Genomic DNA, 19,356 nt, shown 5'->3' with positions numbered 1-19,356 from the left:
CATGGCATGGCAAGGTTGGGATCTCCCAGCATCTCCTAGGCCACTATTGCAGTTCTCTCCGCAGAGTTTGGCTACTGGTCCTATCTCCTTCCACCCTGGGCATGGCCTGCGGCCAAGGCTCTATCTAGCTGCTTCCCACTGTCCTTGTCGGTTTCCCTCACGGGCTTCTAGAACATCACATCTTAGTTTCTCAATGAATGTGATTGTTTTCTCTTTGCACTTGCAGTTCTTCAGACCTGCATAGCAATGGTCTCTCTTGCAGAAACAAATCAAACCTTTTCCCCACCAGGCTCCCAACTGTGTGCAAGAAATTAATCAATTACAGTTGTGATAAGAGCTGGAAAAAAAAAAGCAGCTCAGGGGACCGAAGCAATGCTGCTGTTATCTCAGAAGACACACTCCTGATGCACCCTTCAGAAAGGAAGGGAGGGCGTTGGTAGGATGGGCGTGCAGCCTGTACAGATTTCAAGGTCTCCAGGTTGCCTCTAATGCCCTGTTCTTCTTTTAAGTGAAGATTTTCAAGAATTAACCCTCCATCAGCTTTAATATACATTGTAATCAGTAACTTGTCTGAATAATTAAATCATCAGTTGCCTATTAGAAACTGGAGACTCCCAAAAAATACCATCAAAGGGAGGAGGGACTTCTTGGCACCTGTCAGGGGCACAGAAGTCCTGAGAAGGTGACACTCTTTGTTGTTGTTCATTTAGATTGCGCCAGGCCTGCCAGGGTCTGCAAATGATGCTGAACTGTCATTGCCCCTCACACAGGCATGGGAGCTGAGAGAGCAGCTGGGGGCAGTGGGTCTGGAAAGTACCTAATAATGCTGAATGAAGCCAATTCCATCCTCCACCCAATTCACCTCAACCAGACTCTGGGATGATGGTTGGTTTTGAACCAGTTCAGGGAATTCAAATGGGCAAATCAGGTGAGAGATGTTGTCATATAAAGTGTGGAGCCTCTAAAAGCCAAAACCAAACTCTTTCAACTTAAAATTGAAAACAAGAAAGGACAACATGCAAAATTAGCAGAGGACATGCCCATCCAACTAGTTATCCATCTATCTACCCACTCAGTCATTTCTATCTATCCAACCATCCGTTTATTTATCCAAACAACATTTGTCCATCCACACACGCCCATCCATACATGTACTCACTCATTCCCTTCCATCTGCCCATCCATCCTTCCACCAATCCATGCATCAATCCATCCATCTTTTCCATGAGTCCCTTCCTTCTATCAATTCAACCAGCCATCTATCCATTCAGATATGTTCATCCATTCTTCCATGCATCCACCCATTTCCTTCCATCTGTCTGTCCTTCTCTCCTTCCGTTCATCCACCTCTGATTCACTCTCATCCATCTACCCACTCATTTCTTTTTTTAAATTTTTTTTAATTTTATTTTATTTCATTTATTTATTAAAGATTTCTGTCTCTTCCCCACCGCCGCCTCCCCTTTCCCTCCCCCTCCCCCAATCAAGTCCCCCTCCCTCGTCAGCCCAAAGAGCAATCAGGGTTCCCTGCCCTGTGGGAAGTCCAAGGACCATCCACCTCCATCCAGGTCTAGAAAGGTGAGCATCCAAACTGCCTAGGCTTCCACAAAACCAATAGGTGCAGTAGGATCAAAAACCCATTGCCATCGTTCTTGAGGTCTCAGTAGTCCTCATTGTCCGCTGTGTTCAGCGAGACGTTTCTTTCTTATGTTCCTTTTAATTCCAAGACGAGGAGCTGCAGCTGAGCCAATCCCGTTCCATTCACAGCTGTATCCTCTTGTCTTAGTTAGGGTTCTGTTGCTGACACACAACACCTTGACCAAAAACAACTTGGGAAAGAAAGGATTTATTTGACAAACTCTTCCAAATCACTGTGTTCATCATCAAAGGAAATCAGAACAGGATCTCAAATGGAAGAAACCTGGAAGTAGGAGCTGATACAGAGGCTTTGAAGGGGTGCTGCTTACTCAATTGTTCCTCATGACTTGCTCAGCCTACTTTCTTATAGAACCCAGGACCACTAGCCCAGGATGGCCCCATCTACAATGGACTGGACCCCCATATCAATCACTAATTAAGAAAATGGCCTACAAGTCTGCCTAGAGCCCAGTCTTAAGGAGACACTTTCTCAATTGAGGTTCTCTTCTCTCAGATGACTATAGCTTGTGTCAAGTTGACGTAAATAAGACTAGCCAGCACACCCATATCCACTCTCCGCCCTCTCATTTCTTCCTCCTATCTCCTCTCCATTCTTTTCCTGTCTTTCCCTTCCTCCCTCTCCCCAGGTTTCCTTAAAGTCCAAATANTGTTTTCTATTTCCATCCATTTGCCTGCAAACTTCAAGAAGTCCTTGTTTTTTACTGCTGAGTAGTACTCTAATATGTATATATTCCATACTTTCTTCATCCATTCTTCAATTGAAGGGCATCTAGGTTGTTTCCAGGTTCTGGCTATTACAAAAAATGCTGCTATAAACATAGTAGAGCATATACTTTTGTTGTGTGATAAGGCCTCTCTTGGGTATATTCCCAAGTACCCACTCATTTCTTTACATCCATCCACCCATCCAATCATCTGTCCATCTAAACACATATCCATCCATCCACTCAACATATTTGCTTAATATAGGATAAGTCATGCTCTAGATTCAATGGCCTGAGAAAATTCTTTGAGATTGGAATATGGCTATGTCTGGCCTGCAATAGTCTCTGAGAGCCAGATGAGGCAAGAAACAACAAGTGATGGACATGGTCAAGGGTGGGTCATGGGAACTCACTATAAAGTTTCAGAATCCTCCTACCACAGCTGAGCCAACTTATTCTGTTTCATCGATGTGGTCAGCAGGATGCCATGGAACAGGAAAAGGATGCCCCTGTGTTTTTCTGGTGACCTTGAGAAAGAGGAAAGATTAAGTCCTACCCCCAAACAGCTGGTCTCAGTAAACTGAGTGGAGGTTCAAGGCCTGATGCTAGAACCCTGCCTTTCCTTTAAAAAATAAAATTTGTGTATGCATACATATGGATATATAATACGTTTACTGTTTACTACTACAGCAGTAACTCATTTCACACTATATAAGAAAGTTTGGAAGTAACAAAGAATAATTATCCTTCTATTCTCTTATTCCAAAATTAATCCCTACTGGGTACATTATATATATTCCAATAAACATATTTTTGAACCAGTGTTTCTCTTTGGAGCCCTGGCAGTCCTAGAACTCACTCTGTGTAGCAGGCTGGCCTCAAACTCAGAGACCCACCTGCCATCGAAGTGCTGGGACTGAGGACGTGTGTCACCACCCAGCATGATTATTGTATTTTTTTTGAGGCACAGTCTCCCTGTTTAGCCCAGGCTAGCCTGGGAGTCACAGTCCTCTGAGGGCTGACGATACAGATGTGTAACACCACATGTTTACACGATCACTGACTTTTTACCAAAATGAGACTATACTGTAGTCGTGCACATTTTCATTCATGAAGATCCAGTGATCAGACTTCCTGCATCAGCAGATATGTCACTGCGCCATTAAGGGACAGTATTTCACTATATGCTACACCATAACTTACCTAGTTAATCCCCCATTATTGGGAACTTGTTGACTTTTAATTATAAACCACACATTTACAGGCACACACTGGAAATTAATCCTTGCACACCTTCATAGCAATTTTTTATGATGAAATTTCTCAGGCTGCAGTTACTGAGTCAAAAATGAACATCGCTTTCAATAAACCTGATTTCAGAATAGTTGAAGGTTTACACAGAACCGCAATGGCAGCGTAGCCAGCTCCTACCCGATGTTTCTTCTTGCTAAGACGCACTAGCAAGATACACGTGTGTTCTAAGCAATGAACCAACGTGGAAAGGTTTCCATTAACTGCGAGCTGCACTTTGCACCGGTGTCTGTACTCTTAGCCAGCATCCTCTCTCCGATCCAATATCCCATTATGCTTAGTCATCACCTCTCCTGGGCAGCTCTAGGCTATGTCAGTTAGGCAAACCTTCCTTACCTTTGCTGATGACCTGCATGGTTTTGAGAAGTTTTGGCCAGCATTCTGTCAAATGTCTCTCAGCCTGTCTGTTTTTATGACCCTGGAAGAGTTATGGGGTTGGGGAAGAAAACCACAGCAATAAAACGTCTTTCTCATCACGTCATTCAAGAACACATCCTACCCACGCGACTTAGCTCTGCTGATTTTAACCTTGACCACGGCTGAATGGGTGTCTGTCCGTTTCTCACCACAGTGACCCTTTCTTCTCCCTCCCCCGACTGTACACGTTGGGATGCAGTCGTTATTCACAACCCACACTTCGGTCGCGGGACCGGCTTCTGCTTCCTTGAGGGGGCTATAGCTACATAAATGACTGGGAATTCTTCTGCTCTCCCGCACTATTTACGTGTTCCTCGATTGACTTAGATGGGCACAGGTGCGCACATATTTATTCTATACTTTAGGTCATGATCCGCTGCTACATTCGTTACTTTGTTGCTCCAGTAGTCTCACCTTGGCATTAGCAGCTGAATCAGTGCCCTTTTCTAGTGGCTGTGACAACATAGGCAATAGAACTGAAGGGTTTGTTCGGGCCATGGTTTTGGAGAGTGCCGTGCTTGCCTAGCCCCCCAACCGTGAGTGGAACGTGCTTAGTCCCCACCTGTGAGTGGAATGTCCTGGCTGTGGGAATGTGTGATGAGGAACTGTTCACCTGCCGGTGGAGACAGGAAGAGACCAAGGATGAGATGTCACTGAGGATCCACCTCTCCTAAAGTCCCTAGAGCCTCCGAGAGTGTTACTGTCAGCTAGGGACCAAGTGTCCAACAGCTCTTGCTGTTGGTCCTGGGTCACGTTCGCACATCTTTCCAGTTTGTGTTCCAAGTACTTCCTTCTTTGTGATGTAAAATGTCCATCCCTTGTTCAGGCCCTGGAAATGGTCATTTTCCCAAGGACCCTAGGAAGGTGTTAGAAACCCAGACCTCGGTGCTAGACATGCTCATAACTGCTGGACTGAGGCTGTGTCCAGGTCCTTTCAGGAGAAAGAGCTTGAGAACACATGTGTGCACATTTGTCCATATACAAGGACACCTTCTGGTTATTGTTTTCCATCTGTGTTTATTTTAAGCTAAACAAGGCTTCAGACCGATGAATCTTTGAATCCTTTGAATCCAGTCTCTTCTTGTTCACCCCTGACTTTCCCTTTGTTGAAGATAGTTACAGTTTAAAGCTTTTTTATTTGTATCACCATATTGAGATTGAGGCTTTGGGTTGATTTGGCTTGATTTTAGTGAATGGGAAGGAAAGGTTTGCTGTGGATTAAGAATTAATCTATTTTGGGGGAAGGGATGAAAAGGGGAGTGAAAGCAAGAGGAGGGAAGGAAAAGAGAGAAGGGAGAGAAAGAGAGAGGAGAGGAGAGGAGAGGAGAGGAGAGGAGAGGAGAGGAGAGGAGAGGAGAGGAGAGGAGAGGAGAGGAGAGGAGAGGAGGGTATATACTAGGTTCACATTTCTTGCAGAGCTTGGAGTCCTTTTTGCTTCAAGAGATCAAAACCCACAAGTCCTGACTGCACAGCTCACCCCCTCTGAAGACCAGAGACCATGAATATCAAAGAGCTCCAGATGGGAGGCCGCAGCTATTTCTATGTTTATTTCTCTCTTTGTAGGATCTTCTTTGGGCTATGACTAAGGCCTTTTGATCTGAACTGCTTCCAAGCTGCCTTTCCATCCCAGATAAGGAGCGGATCTTTTGCTTCCGACAGAGGCTCATAGACTCATAAAGCAAGCCATAGGCTCTTGAATCTGTATTCATGGCCATACCCTCAGGTATCTAGAGTGACCGGAAGGATTGCGTAGGAGAAAGGCCAAACAAAGGCAGAGCTCACTGGGCAAGGGGGCTTGCTGGGCCCTAAGTTCAGTCTTAGCACCATCAGAAAACAGAAGAAAGGGGCCACAGCAAACAGGAAATACCAAGCCTGCTGAAAGAACATGTCCTCTGAATTAGGAGGAGTCAGAAATCTGCATGCTTCTGTGAATGCCTACAGTTTGTAGAAGTGGGCAAAGTCATCCCTCTTTGTAAGAGATAACCAAAGTGCATCCTCGGGAAGGACCGAGAAGTTTAGATCTTAGTACGTTCCCTCTTTTATTAATTGACACAGGAAAACAACTCACTTAGGTAGTAATCATGAGCATCTTCTAACACTGAAGTGCAGGTCAGTGTATTAGAAGTGACTTGGGTCACTCTGCCTGCAAAAGCATCCCCCGCTTTCCACCCCACTTTTTTCCCCCTCTTTATTTCCTCCCTCCTTCCGTCTCTCCCCCCCTCTTCTCCTTTCCTTCCTTCTTCCCCTCCCATACACATCCCTCCCTTCCTTCCTCTCCTATACCAACACCCTTCTTCCACCTCCCTTCCTTGATCTCCCTCCCTCCCCCTATTTCCTGAACTAATGAGTTTCTGGACAAGTTGAAATCTTACTCTCCAGTTTGAGGAATTAACACAAGAGCTTAGCAACCCAACAGAGGCAGAAAAACACCAATCAACCCCCACTCTGCAGCGCTAGGAAGACGGGGTGCATGTCCCTCAGCTCACAAAGGATGTGCAGGCAGGGGAAGCACCAACCCGCCACCCGCAGCACACCCCTCATCCCCTGAAGAGCTCACTGTTTCCTTTGATTTTCTGAGACACGAGTCTTTTTCCTGGAACTATAGGGATTGGTTTGAAGACATCACCCAAAGCGGGGAATGGGGATGGGGGAATTACTATCCATCTGGCAGGGCCAGACTTCCAAATGAAAATCATACTTCATTCATTCGTTCTTGGCAAACAGCCCAGATCTTCTCACCCCAGAGGGTACGATACACCACTGGCAAAGCCATTTCAAGTCTGAGACGTTAGAGATCATACTCTCCAGTTAGTAGCTGTGGTTTCCAGGCATCTGCTCTTCTCCTTTCTGAAACTGCTATCAGAGATCTCTACGGCTGGGAGACAGCTCTGGGCCTGGGAGTCATTCCGTGAAGGAGTCACTTCTGTGGAAATGCCTCTGCCTATCTAGTGGGGAGATAGTGTAGGGTTCTAGATGGAAACCTTAAACACTGCATGCGTCCAGTCTCTTTCCCCGAGCCCAATGTCCCCCGAGCAGCCTAGAAAAGCCGAAGTGATGCAGCCCTCCTCTTCATCCCTCATCACTTGGCTTCCAGCTTCCACTCTTCCTCCCCCAATCCATTTTCCACATTGTAGCCGCTGTAATCTTATGAAAACATCCGTAAGGTCGTGCTAGCCTTCCTGCTTAATATTCTCCAGTGGTTTCCTACCAGTCTGTAAAAATAAGCCTCCTTATCACTGACAAAAACCTTGTTTCTCCAAATGTGGTCCTTGGCCCAGGAGCCTCAGCCTCCCCTGAGAGCTCAAAGAGAGGAAGCCACCAACTCCACCTGGCTGAATGAGAATCTGCATTTTTCTCGAAGTCCCCTGGGGATTTGGAGGCGGTGAAAGTATTTAGGAAGCTGTAGGCTTTCAGACCCACATCAGTGGTCCTCAGTGGCAACATTCTTATTCTCCTGTCTTGTTTTCGATTCTTTGATTTTTTTTTTTTTAATGCATAGTTGCCTGGGCTCCATCCCATCTTGTGGCTTCCTGACCCTGGTATTATTTTTTTTCTGGATTTGTTTTTGTTTTTTTAATGTTTTCCAGGTGTTTGTAAATTCCAAGGGGTTAAAACAGCTTCAATATCCAGGGTGTCCCTCGCTCACTTTTCCAGCACCCTCCTCCTGTTTCGGACTTCAGCTCCACCAGCCTTTCAATTGGTTGGTTGGTCGGTTGATTGATTGATGATCGAGAAAGGATCTTGTGTGTCACAGGCTGGCCTGGAGCTTGAACTTCTGATCCTCCCATCCCCGATTCATGAATGCTGGGATCACAGGCATCTCCCACCAGATCTGGCGTGTGTAGTAGTGCTTTTGCTTACTCGGCTCACAAGTAGTGCTTTTGCTTACTCGGCTCACACCCTACCAACTGAGTCACACCCCCAGCCTTTACACCAACCTTCTCTTCATAGTCCAGGAAGCTCTTAGGCCACACTCTTCGTGTCTGCCTCCTGGAGCCTCAAGGCTGTCATTTTGCAATTATTGTAAATGTCGCCTTCTCAGAGAACCATCCCTTACTATCTGCCCCCAACAGCTCTATGTCCCACTTCCCCATTCAGGCCTCTCCCCAGGATACGACGCCTAAACGTGTGTCTGGATGTCTGTTTGTGGAATAGCTATTTTCCTTCATTGGGCTTTGGCTCCAGAAAGACAAGGACCTTCTGAGGGTTATTTACCAGAGAGAAGAATTAATAGCATAAACTGAGCCACAGGCATTAGGCAAGAACACGTAGCAGGTAGTGTACAGAGAAAAAAGGCTTTTCAAAACAATGTTTGATTTAAAATAATCATCCTGCACCCCCCCAAAAATGAATTTGTTAGACTATTTTTTTTAATATATTAAAGGTAGTAGATTTTAAAATTAAACACAGGTAGAGACAGGTGGATTTCTATGAGTTTAATGCCAGCTTGGTCTACAGAGTGAGTTCCAGGAAAGGCTCCAAAGCTACAGAAAAACCCTGTCTGCAAAAGCCAAAAGTCAAAAAAAAAAAAAAAAAAAAAAAGGAAAAAAAGCCCAGGAAAGGAACTGCTGCTATCTTAGTTGTTCTTTTTTTACCGTGATAAAACACTCGGACAAAAGCAATTTATGGGAGAAAGGGCTTGTTCAAGGGTAGAACAGAGAAGGTCATAGTTCAAGGGGACAGTCCATCACGGGAGGTGAGGGCAGCAGGAGCTTGCAGCAGCCAGTCACATTGCACACACAGTCAGGGGACAGAGAGGGACGGCTGGTCCTCAGCCTCCTTTCTCCATCTATGCAGTCCAAACTCCAGGGGATGATGCCACCCACAGTAGGGCAGGATTCTCCATCTCCAGCAACACAATCAAGATACTCCCCCACAAGTAAGTCTAGAACCCAGTCCCCCAGGTAATTCTAGATCCTATTGGCTGACCACATTAGCTGTCATAAGACCTTCTTAGTAGTTAGGGCTTGTAAGCCTTGTTTCCTAGCCTTACTTTTCTTGGTTCTGTTTTCCTGAGACAGACCCAGATCCTCAAACTTGGTGGGTACCAAAGGTGACTTTAAACCCCTGCTCCTCTGGCATTCTGCCCTGTCCTAGGATTACAAGCCATGAGCCAGCTTTTATACATGGCACTGGGGACGGTACCCATGGCTTTCTACATGCTGGGCAAACACCTTACCAGCTGAGCCCTCTAGCCTTAAGGTATAGCATGCATGCAGGGAGTCGTACGCATCACAAGTTCAGCGGAGTCTGGCATAGGGAACAGGCCTGTGCAGTCAGTGCCCAGGGGAGGCGGAGCTGGCTGTGCTCCTGGAAGGTCAACTCATTTAGGTCAGAAATCAGAGTCCTACACTCCCAGAACAGAGACAGAACGAGCTGGGGCGGGGGTGGACTACAAGTTTCAGTCAAACACAGTGGCCTCTGTAAAGCAGTGATTAGCCCAATACCTCACAAAGACGCTGAGCCCTGTTTGTTGATGAAGTCAAGCGACCAGTGAATTCCTTCCCTGCCATCATCCTCATTCCTGTAATTTCTGGGGAATCCAAGGAACATAGCTCCCAAAGGCTCAGCTGTTGAATGTGAGCCGCTAACAAGTGACGAAACCCCAGCACAACCCTGCACTCAAGGGGATGCTGACACGCGAGGCTCGGCAGTTAGGACCAATGTTCCTCTGTGGTGGAGATGCTGATCGTGAGTGAGGCAGGCATCTGGGAAATCTCTAACCCACTCCATTTTGCTGTGACCTAAAATTGCTCTATAATACTACAAAGTCTAAGTGAAACAAAAATTATTAGCAAAGGACAGCTAGTCTCAACTGGTCCTGGGTCCATGTATGACAATGGTCTGGTGCCTTACAAGGTCTGATTAATATGAGGCTTTGGAACAGCCAGGCTGGCTCTCCCTGTGCCTGCCCTGTGGTCATTCACAGGCACTGCAGTTCTCGATGGGTGAGTGGGGCTCATTTCACCCGTGGGCTTCCCTTGGTAGCTGCTCTTCGGGAGGCTTTTGGTGGAGTGAAGCTTCCGTTTCACCCCCTGGCAGCAGGCTCCTCTTCTTCCATCTGCACTTTTGTTTTCTCCCATTCTGCAGAGGAAGCACAGGTGCTGGGCAAGGTGATGGCTGAATGGCAGTTACAGATGCAGAAGAGGACGGAGTAGAGGAAGGACAGGGCTCTAAACGGGACAGAGTGTAGGCAGCACTACAAGGACCACCTTGTAGCCTTTGGAAAACACAAGGCTGCCAAAGATGCCTTCGTATCATTTTGTACCTCCCCCAGCCCATTCATGTGGTGCTACAGACAGGAATCGGCTACTTCAAAGAGCTCCATCTCCAACTCCCCAGTCATAGCCTCCTCATCCTCAGCTTCTATCCATCCCAACTCCCAACACACACACATGAATGCAGTCATGTAGTTAGACATGTACACACACATGCGTGAAAACACATTCATGCACTCACATGTGTACACACACATACATGCACATATACACATGCATATACTCTTGCACTCACTCACACGTGCATGTACACATGAACACTCATGCTTACATATGTATACACTCATGTACTCGCGCATGCATGTACAAGTCACCTATACATACATACACACTCACATGTATAACACACTCACTTGTATAACACTCATGCACACTCTAGCACATGCACACACTCACACATGCAAGCACTCATAGACATGCACACATACTCATAAGCACATGCATATATGCATATACAGCTTGCACTCACACCTGCACAGTCATTAATACACACTTCCATGTGATTACACACTCACATACACACCCATGCGCTCACGCAGGCACTCACATGCATGCACATGCTCACAAATTCACACACATGTACACACTCACATACATACACCTACTCGTGTACTTATTTGTGTTCACATACCCACATATGTTCACATGTGTACACTCTAGCACACACACGCACAAGCACATATGCACATCGTCCATATGACTATCCGTGCTATCACAGACAATAGCCTGTCATAGCCCTGAATATCCCCATAACAAAGCCCCATTGCAGTAGCCCATCCCGCCTCACCCTACCCCATGACACCCTCCTCTTCCCTGCTGCCATTTTACAGATGGGAAACTGCGAGTGCGGGAGGTTGACCTACTAAGCGTAGGTGGCCAACATGGGAGCACGGGCATCCTCATCCTGCTGGGTGATCCTGCCAGTGCAGCCTGCCCGCAGCTGAGCCCACCTCTGGGAATGTCTCCTAGCATGGAAGAGCTGGCACAGTCCAGGTGCCAGTTCCTTCCCAGAAGCCTCGTGACGCAACAGGAGCAGGTTCAACTCTCTAGTCTTCAGCTAACACATCTCTAAAGGCCTCCCCGGTTCCATTTCTGCATGAGACTGTGTTCCTGTACAATTCTATTACCCCCCAGTGGCCAGCCCTGCTTTCCTTACCACCCCTCCCATCGGGGCTCCTCCCAAGGGCCGAGCCCAGGCAACAGCTGCCCTGCAAAAAACACATGAGCATAATCCAAGACAGCACCCCTGAACACTAAACAGTGTGCTGTGCAAAAGTAATACATCACTACCAGGGTGGCCCAGAAAGGATGGAGACAGACAGTAAGCCCAACCTTCGTGTTTCTCTGGGCTCTTGTTGGGAGGATTATATGTGACCACATATGAGAACATGATGGACAAGAATGTGCAGTTGGGGAAGAAGTCCTCCCTGTCGGTCCTTCACCATAACCTTGTCATTTCTGATACATGACTATACTTCTTGGGGTGGGTAGCATCTCCCATCTAGTGTGATCAGAAAAAGCCACTGTCACTGAAGCAACCCTGGGCCCGTGGCAGGAGAGTCTCCCTGAGTGAGCCCAGTGATATAAGGCCTTTGCTCTCTCATCTGCAACCGAGGGAACGAGGGGTTTGCTGACTCCCTTCATGGGTCCCTCTTCCATTGCCATAGTGAAATACCAAGGTAAAGAAGAAAGATCCCATATGTCTGAAATTCCAAACCACGAGACACAGGCTCTGCAAAGGAAGAGGCCATCATGGTGAAGCCCCTGTGACGGGAAGACTGGGGAGGGGCCCATCTTGTTCTTTCATAATAAACCTCTCTTAAGAACTAACCAGGTTGGCTGTGGATATGGCTTCATGGCAGAGCGCTGACCTAGCACGTGCAAATGAGGACCCTGGGCTCCTCCCCAGAAGCACAGTAGGCATAAACTAAACTAACTTGGGGCTCACAAAAACTATAGGGCAGGGTCCCAGCATGAGCAACCAAGAGGCCCCGCCTCTTAAAGGCCACACCTCTTTTCTCTGTATTCTTTAGTTACACTTTTACACATATGCACCCTGCAGACTGACCGCTCTCTCCTCCCTATCACCCTGTACTCTCTGCCCACTCCCTACAAATCCCAGTCTCTCAGGTTGTCTATTCATTTATTTTGTGGACTACTGAGATTAGCCAGGGCTGTTAAACCATGGATTTGGAGGCAGGTTGACTCAGCAATGGGGCTACAACTAAAGACAATGGTTGCCTCCTAGCCCAGAATCTATCTATTAATAGCCAATAATTCAGAGGTAAAAGATATGGCCCCTGGCCCCCTCCCCCTTCCTTGACTGACTGTTGAAAGGGCTGTGAAAGTAACCACAGCTGTGACTTAAGGATTGCAGGTTGAATCCATTCTAGAGAACGGGTTTTGTAGTCTTTCACCCTATCTTTTGGCTCATGCATACTTCCTGCCCTTTCTTCCACAAATGTCCCTGAGGCTACAGGAATTGATGTGAGTGATTTGTTTAAGACTGGACCCCGCCTCTAAAAGGCCCACCACCCAGTCACATAGCCTTGACACTTATTAGAGAAACTGTAGTCACGGCCCAGGAATTTTTTTTTTTCAGCATGAGAAAAAAATCAACAGCAAAGCTCCCCTGCTTGGGCTGTGACCTCCTGGAAGGCTGTGGCAGGGCTTCTCTGTAGTGTTTTTACACACAGTTCCCAGACAATGTCTGTTGAGGGAGCAGATGAATTACAGCTCACGTAGGCTCCTGCAGGGGTGCCTGGCGCCTGGTGGGACTTGGTAGAAACAGTGTAAGAGCACGCTGTGTGGGAAATGATTTATCCGCAGGGCCGAAGAATTATCTTCTTAAAGAATAAATCAGATCATGTCCTGCCATGGGATGACATGGACAGCCTCTCTGGGGAGGTGCCATTTGAGTCGAGACCTGAGTGGAAAGGCAAAGTCATGTGAGATATCAAAGAGCTAGAGTCTGAGCAAATGGGACGGCATATGCCATGGGCCTGGGGCAACAATGCTCTTGGCGTGGTTGTGCTGACGTGGCTCGGGAGCAGGGCACAGCCACCAGCGGGGGAAGGGGTAGGAGGCTGAGCTAGAAAATAGATGAGTCAAATCAGAAAGGACATCGTGGCGTCTGCTAAGGACATCCAGTGTGATTTTAAATGTGACAAGCAGCCACCAGAGTACTTAAGTGGGGGAGTCAGGTAAAGGAAGATTCTTAGTCAACTATTACCAGGGGAAAGAAATCAGCATGGTGGGTAGAGGGTAAGGAGAAGGCAGGGACCAGCGCTCAGGAGCCTAAAGCAGGCAGAAGATGAGTTCAGGGCCAGTTGCTTACGTAGTAAAACCGTGTCTCAAAAATGAAAGTTTTAATTAAAGAAAGAAAAAAGAAAAGGAGGGGAAGAGAAAGAGTAAGAAGATTGAGGAAAGAGAATGGAAGAAGGGAGGGAGGACAAGGAAGAGGAAATTGGGAGGGGGGACCCAGCTTTTCAGAGTGAGGTAAGGCCAAACAATGAAAGTATCTATTATTCAGAAAAGTCTCCTTGGCGCTTGCATCACACAGCCTGTGTTGCCCCCTCTGGCCCCCACGACCCCTGGGAGGCAACTGCTTTCCTTGTCCCCGTTTTACAGACACGGAAGACTAAGACAGAGAACTCACTCAGTCAAGGCCACACAGCCAGCAGATGGTGGCCCTGGCACTTAAACTTGAGCAATGACCCCAGAGCATGTCACTAGACACACACATACCCTGCCGTGAGCGGGGTTAACAAAGCTGGAGGATCCCCAGAGACCCACATCCTGCCCTGAGATCTCAGTCAGCGCACATGTATCAGCCCAGAGGAGGGACTCCCTGATGACAATAAAGGTCAAGTGGAGAGGGAGCATCCTCCCAGCACACACTCCCGACACTAGGAACCCAAAGAGTCCTGCTTCCGGGGCAAAAGACAGGGAGTTTAAACTATTGTCAAGGGGTTTCGTTTCCTTGTGGGGAAGCAGGAAACCACCTCAAGCACAGGATCTACCCACTCTGGCCACAGGTTCATGTCTAACAAAATAAGGAGCAAAGGCAGAGCTTGGCCCTCCATCCTCACCTACACTGGTGAGGACCAGGTTAGTACCCCAAGGGGGCTACTATGAGTCAGTATATGTGCAATGCCGTAAAACTGAGCCAGGGCCAATCTAAGTGCTATCTGAACATTTGTTGAATTTTTAATAACTAATACTATGTAAACACAATATTGAGGAAATGGTAAGAAGAAAATGCACACATGCAGTGGAGATATTCCCCTTCCCCCAGCTTCTCCCTCCTCCAGATGACGTTTAAGTTCTCAATAAGGAAATGAGATGGGGTTGGGGGCAGGAGGGCGGGGAGCACTCAGAGAGACACTGCTGGGCCCAGCCAGGACGGCATTGCGCACTAACCTATCTATGACCTTGATTGTGCCAAGCCTGCCTTGACTGTTCAGGGGGGATGGAAATGTGCAAAAATGTAAAGCAGCATTGACAGGAAGAAAGGATGAAGCCAAACTTTTGCTTCTAGATTCAGTCAAACCAGGCGGTGTGGAAGGGGGAGCCCTATCAAGTCTCACAGGTCTGCCACAGACCCGGATGTGAGACCTCCATTCCCGGCCCCACTTGACCATCCTTGAGCTGGGTTCCAACCCACTAGTCAGGAATGCGATCCCATGTGCCTTTCCCTGAGTCCAGACTCCTGGGGTTCTTAGCCCAGCTCTGCCACCTAGTAGCTGTGTGTCCTTTGGAGAAGTGTCTTGCGCTCTCTGGTGTGCTGTTCCTCATCTGTAAAAAAGAAAACAGCGGGTGGCCATCGGCATCTTACGATGCCGCTGTGAGAATTAATTGAAGTCAAGCCTCTGCCATCTAGCCAGCACTGAGCAAGCCTCGGAGTGTGAGGGCTGTTTGTTCTTGACGAGTAACAGAAGCGAAGCTGGTAAGACGGCTCAGCGGGTGAAGGGCACCTGCTGGCCAGCCTGACGACCTGAATCGCATCCCCAGAACCCAGGAAAGGTGGAAGAACTGACTTCTCCTCTGTGACCACATACACAGACACACAGACACACACACACACACACACACACACACACACACACACTGTTCCAGGCATCTGCCTCCCACCCCACCAACAAACAAATGTGAGGAGAAAAAAATGTTGTTTCCTAAAACAAAGTCATGAAACTCTTTGTTGTTCTATAAGGTCTCCCTTTGTTCCATGATGGTCCCTCTGAGATAATCCTACTGTCTCCCATGTCCAAAAGAGGGGGGGGACTCAGAGAGGAAGCACCTTACCCAAGCTCACACAGCTTAAAATGGCAGGAGGGGGACTTGAACTCAGGTTCCCTGGACCCAGGTTGGAGGCTCACAATCCCTACACTAATCTAATCCCTTTTACGTTTTACACGTCAATATTTTCCTACCTTGTTTGGCATCAATATACAGAAGAACCTGGACAGAGACAGCCCTCTGGTACTGCTTCAGATGCAGTACCTGAAGAAGGCTTCCCTGGTCCATCCCTGATCCAGGGATAGTGCCAGTGTGTACAGAGAGAGCATCTACATTAGGCTGTTGTATTTGCTCTTCTCTCTGCCTAGAACATGGTTTCTTGTTGGGTGGAGGGCTTCTGAATGGTTTTACTCAAATGTCACTATCCACTTCTTAGACTTTCCTTTCTTCCTCCAGCTCACTATTCTCCAGCACGCTGTCTTCCTCCACAGGCTGGGTTCTGGATCTGCAAGCCCAGTCTGTGACTTGAAGCCATCTGGGGAACGCTCCTCTGCACTGCGCATGTGCAGGCTTTCATCTTCCCCGGAGCAGTGCAGTGGAGCAGTCGTTCGCTACAGTGTGTTAGGAGTTACACTATATCTAGAGAGCTTTAGAACAGACGAGCTGCAGGGGAGATGGCTCAGCTGCTGAAGTACTTGCCACACATTCTTGAGGACCAGAGTTCCGATCCCCAGAACCCCTACAGGGCATGGTGGCCTGACTGTAATTCCAGCCTTACCAAAGTGGAGACAGGGAATCCTGGGAACAAACTGGCTAGTGGTCCTAGTCATATCAATGAGCTCTGGGTTTGATTAAGAAACACTGCCTGAAGAAATAAGGTGAAAAATCCCTGTCCTACTTCGCTTTCTGTTGCTGTGATAAAGACCATGACCAAAGCAACCCAGAGAGGAAAGCATCAACGGCATCTTAGAGGTGAGAGCCCATCGTGGAGAGAAGCCGGGGAAGGAGCTCAAGGCAGAAATATGGAGGCAGGAACTTAAGCCAGAAGTCACAGAGGAGTGCTGCTTATTGGCTTGCTCTCTGTGGTTTGCACGGCTTGCTTTCTAATACCGTTCGTCCGGGACCACCTGCCTAGAATAAGAACTGCCTGGAGTGGGCTGGGCCCTCTCACGTCAATCATTAATCAACAAGACAGCCCTGCAGACTTCCCCACAGGCCAGTTTAATTGCGGCAGTTCCTCAGCTGAAGTTCCTTCTTCCAAATGACTCTAGTTTGTGTCAAGCTGACTGACAAGCAAAAAACCCAGCAAGATTCCCGGACATCATACATGCACACACACTCACAAATATATCTGCTCATACACATGCAGGCACACGTATATACATGTGCAGCATACATGGTTAAATGGAGAAATTAAAAGATAAAAATATACAGGAGGATTGTGTAGGTTAAATGTAAATTTTAGTCATACCTTTTTATATAAGAGACTTAATGTGTGCAAATTTGGGGACCTGATAGGGCTTTGGAGCCAATTATTGTATTGTATGAGGTCCAGTACAACATGAAAATAAAAAAAAAAAAGTCTTGTTAAAAAAATACTGAGAATTTCAAGCTAGAAAAGAGTATTAAATGAAGTCGGTGGGTCCCTATGTACCACTCTGGTCCTAGTCCTCTGGAACCTATCCTGATGCAGAAATAAGAAGTTTCTGTGTCTACAGGCCACCCACTGGCTGTGTGTGAGCTTGCAGCCTGAAGGCCATGATCAGTCTTGACCTTGTGAGCCAGGGTACCTGGAGACAGAAGCAGAAGGAAGCCATGGTTCTAGACCAGATCGTCTTCCTCCCGCGCCAGCTTATCTGAGGAAAAGACCAGCTCTTGTCCTCTTGAATTTATTAGCCATCAAAATGCTGTAAGGAAAAATGCCACAGCCCTCGCAGTATAAATATATATGTCCCCGTGTTCCCTCCGACTCCCCTGCAGACATGTGGCAGCTTCATTCTGAAACCTGGCAAAATTCTCCAAGGGCTCTCGCCTCCTCCTCCCCCACCTCCTCTCCCTCCTCCTCCTTTCCTTTCTCCCTTCCTTCTCCCTTCCTCACCCACTCTCCCTCATTTTCATAAACCTAGGTAGGCATGTACTCAAAGGATGGAACATAGGCGCTGGGGATTCTGGGTACAATTCTCCTGCCTCCAATCCTAAAGTCTGGGCTCTAGGGAAAGCTCTTGAAACTGGAGAATGTGGAAATGGCCTTGCCCACACAATAGTCTAAAGAGTGACCCCCTGGGCCACTGGCTCACACACTGCTTTCTCACAACAGTATCCGACCCCCCGCCAATGCTTCTCAGAAGCAGTCTCAAAAACCTGTAATTCAATGTGTATTCATTGAACACCGACTGAGATTTATTAGAATGGCTTACAGGCTGTGGTCCAGCGAGCCCAACAATGGCTGTCTACCAACAGAAGATCCAAGAATCCAGTAGGTCGTAATTCATTCCTTGAAGTTGGATGTCCCAACTGGTCATCAGTATATGCCAGAATCCCAAGGAAGTAGGCTCTAATACCAGTGTTGGAATGGAGTTGCCAGCAAGAGGGAGCAAGCAGGCAGAGACAGAGCAAGTCTCCTTCTTCCATGTCCTTCAGAAAGGCTGCCTGCAGAAGGCATGGCCCAGATTAAAGGTGGATCTTCAGACCTCAAAGATCCAGGTTAGAAGTGGGTCTTCCTACTCCAAATGATTTAATTAAGATGAAAAAGTTCCTCACAGGTGAACCCAGCCACTTGGGTTTTAGCTCATTCCGGATGTAGTCAAGTTGACAGCCAAGCACAGCCACAGCACTTGTCAGCGTTCCTTTACACATTTCCCCATCGACACATCTGTGTTAGCTACATTTCTCTTTGCTGTGGCCAGACAGAACCAATGGAAGGCAGAAAAGGTTTATCTTGGCTCAGGGTTTCATGGAGTTTGAATCCATCATTGGCTGTTGAACAGCCTAGTCCCTGTCAGTGAGGGTCTGAGGCAACAGGTCACAGGTCCCATAATGGCAACTGACCAAGAAGCAGACAAAGGGACCAGAAGCTAATGGGCTAAAGCCCACCCTGCCCAGGAAACCACTTCTGCCAGCCATGCTTCCTATGCCAAAGGGTCTACCATCTCTACCATCTTCCTAAACTGCAGTACCAGCTGGGGGAGGGAGGGCAAGTGGACAAACACACAAGCCTGTGGGGACCATCTCACACACTACAGCAGTGCCCCATCCAGACGCTTTGGTGTGGGGAGGAAAGGAAGGGACGCTGGACTTTTCTGGGCTCCTCAGCAACCAGAACAGTTTTTCTCCTCACTCTTTCCGGCTGCTTCACTACGCACACTGTTCCCCACGTCATCTTAATGAACTGTACCTCACACAGACTATCTACTAGGTAATTTGGTCACAGAGATTCTCTGAGTTCGCAGATCCTATTTCTCCCCTTCCCTTCGCCTGGCTGCGTGGGCATCCATGAAGACATGAGGATGAGGGAGTGGGCAAGGTGCAGGGGGAGAAGAGGAGGTGAGAGTCCCTGCAGAATTTTGTCAGTTTTCAGAATGATGCGGCCACGTGTCTACCGGGGAGTCGGTGGGACTCGGGAACATATTTATTTATACCGTGAGGGCTGTGGCAGCTCACATGTGAGCTACACTGTGCTTTGTTGTCTCATTCTACAGCAAGCCTGGGCAATTATACTATTATCTCCGTCTTGCTGAAGAAGAAACTGG

The 19,356-nt window shown here is 47.7% G+C and overlaps 1 protein-coding gene across 1 annotated transcript in view; it reads left to right on the top strand.

Moving 5' to 3' along the window:
- The window catches only part of Cacng3 (calcium voltage-gated channel auxiliary subunit gamma 3), a 96,810-nt gene that overhangs the window by 37,014 nt on the left and 40,440 nt on the right, over window positions 1-19,356 (top strand). The gene's annotated exons all lie outside the window — the stretch shown is intronic.

The sequence above is a fragment of the Alexandromys fortis genome, unplaced genomic scaffold, assembly GCF_014885135.2.
Source record: "Alexandromys fortis isolate MF-2015 unplaced genomic scaffold, M_Fortis_MF-2015_v1.1 scaffold_45, whole genome shotgun sequence".
Taxonomy (NCBI): Eukaryota; Metazoa; Chordata; class Mammalia; order Rodentia; family Cricetidae; genus Alexandromys; species Alexandromys fortis.
Note: the sequence above shows the minus strand (reverse complement) of the source record. Positions and strands in the feature narration are given on the sequence as shown.